Source organism: Poecilia formosa, unplaced genomic scaffold (assembly GCF_000485575.1).
Source record: "Poecilia formosa unplaced genomic scaffold, Poecilia_formosa-5.1.2 Scaffold26, whole genome shotgun sequence".
NCBI classification, from domain to species: Eukaryota; Metazoa; Chordata; class Actinopteri; order Cyprinodontiformes; family Poeciliidae; genus Poecilia; species Poecilia formosa.
Window position 1 is genome coordinate 688875 of NW_006799965.1, and position 2708 is coordinate 691582.

Here is a 2708-nt window from a genome sequence, read left to right on the forward strand (position 1 = left end):
AATGTTTGTCTGGGCACAAAATATCCGACACTGGCGATAAATGTGACCATCATCGTCATCATTACAGGGCTGGTCTGTGATGTAGTGACCCAGGTGTTTAGTTTTGGAGCAAACATTTAACGTTTGTCTCCACAGAAGAAAATCAAGAAAACAAAGTTCTTCATCTGTTTTAATCCTACATATTAGCACAACAGTTTTCTTAGCATTGTACTGCACATCATATCTCAACCCATAATCAGAGCAGATATTCAGTAACTGCTGGAAACCTACACTGCTGAGTCAGAGGGCAGCCAGGGCATCAGCACACATAAAGTGACTGACCAGAGGATCACCAGTCATACATCCAGTTTTACAGAGGTTCATTTCTTTTGACAGGTCATCCATGTACAAGTTAAACAGGGCAGGTGAAAGAAGCCCATCCTGACACACATCACATCAAAAGAGGCAGAGACGTCATTGCCCCATTTTACATGCATCTTCTGGTTAGAATACCAGTAAACTAAAATTATTACAATAACATCTGGAACATTTCTCTGTTTTAATTTATCAAACAACTTGTGTTGATTGACCCGATCAAAAGCCTCAGAGGAATCAATAAACCCAATTACAACAGATTAATTTTTCTTAGATATGCTTTTACTGCCTCTTTCAGGTCATAAATATAAAAATCTGTTCCCAACTTGGCTTTGAAACCAAATTGATTATCTGTTGTACTAATAAGCTGATTGGGACGACTAATAACACTTTAGATATCACACTAGCTAACGCTATTGCTTTGTAGTCATTAAGGCTACCAACTTTGCTAATTTTGTCCTTAATTACAGGCACAAGAGTTACAAATTATAAGGAATCAGACGGCTTACCATGGGTCCTAAAGCCAGAGAAGATATTTATCAAATGTTGATTCAAAATTACCGTCATTAATTGTGTTATAATATTATTTGTGACTTTTATACGGTTACAATAACAACATTTGAATGGATACTCCTTTTTAATTTTTTTTCAATTCATCAAAGCTTTACTATAAAGAAACCTGAATAAAATTATTTCTCAAAACCCGTTTGAACATTTTCTTTTTCTTCCTCTCACTTCAACACACAAGCAAAGACTTGTTGTTGGTTAAAAGGGGAAGTAAGACTCACATCACTTCCTTTCCTCGTCTCAGTGAGTTAAAAACATGAACAGTACAGTTGTTTGATATAAACAAGGTTTTTGCCAGTTCTCCTCTGTTGCTGATCACTAACAGGACACACAGCAGGTTGTTCAGGATAAAATGTAAATGTTACATTCTGGATAAGATATCACAAAATCTGGCAGCTGCTGAGTGAATCTGTGAGTAAAGATGAGAGCCGTCGTTGGATTCTTACTGATGTCGCTCCAAGTCGCTCATGGTGAGTTTTTCAACTTTTCACCGGGCACCAAATTTATTCTGTTATATATGAATGACGTGGTAAAATACTTACATTATGTGATTTACACTTAACTTGTAGTCATTACGTTTATCCATTTATGATTTTTCTCATTAAGTCAAGATTCCTTATTACTTTCAAACCAAAATCACATAACTCATAATCAACATTAATTCATAGTACATTTAAACCGAGATTACATAATTTTCAATCAACATTAAATCATAATACTAAATTACTTGTTGCCTCCAGGCTTCTGTGACCCTTTTTCTGTGTGTCCTGATAAGATCTCAATCAGGCCCAACCAGGTTTCACGACACTCCATAAATTTTGATTGTATGGCTTGTTAATCAAATTAGTATAATTTCATGGGAAAATATACACTTAATATAAAAACAGAAATGTTCCAAACTTGTTATATGATTTAAATATGTTCAAGTGTTTCAGTTCAGGCTCGTTAGCAGAATGTGAATTGGTTGATAAAAGGAAAGAAATATAGTGGTTATTTTATAAAAATGCATAGATGATTTTTACTATTCATTTTATTTATTAAAAATTTAGCATAAAACTTTAAGTCAAAACATTACATAATTGCACTTAAAATTTATTTGAGTTAGGATCCAGTTTTCAGAGGCTAAATCTAGTTAACTTACATTTATTTGTTGAGTTTATTTAATCTTTGAAAGTTATTTTTATTATTGGTTTTTACAAACAATATCAAATGAAACATAAATTCTTATCAACTTTATGGATATCTGCAACAAGCAAAAGCTTGAAAAAAAACATTTTACTATGATCACAAGATTTGACAATCCTTGAAAAAACAAAATTCATTTGTCTTAACCAAACAAAAATGTAAAAAAATCAGTAGGTTTTCCATCACCTACTATGTTGGTAATGAACTGAAGAAACTTTGATTTTTGAATGAATGATGATTTGTCTTTTTAGTATGTATAGTTTTGAAGACATCATATTAAATATTATTTGTTGCTTGGGGTCTGTTTAAAGAGAAAGCTGCTTTAAATCAGTTTACCTTTTTGTTGTTTCAAACTCTGCTGTTTGATACTAAACACTTAAAGTCATAGTGATGTGTGAGAAATGCAGTGCCTCGTATTAGAAATGTTAAAGTGGCTAATAGAATCCTTTAATTAAAAATATAAAAATAAATAAACACACTATTTATCATTATTCTTGTTCTTCCTTTAAGCTGTGAAAACTTCCTGTGATGGCAGAAAAAATGGAACCCAGTGTTTTGGATTTTTGGGAGGAGCAGTAGACATTCACCTGATGGACGACGTG

At 32.8% G+C, this 2708-nt stretch overlaps 1 protein-coding gene across 7 annotated transcripts in view; it reads left to right on the plus strand.

Annotated features, from left to right (window-relative positions):
- Window positions 1-2708, plus strand: part of LOC103135512 (uncharacterized) — a 23982-nt gene that overhangs the window by 19255 nt on the left and 2019 nt on the right. The window lies entirely within an intron of this gene.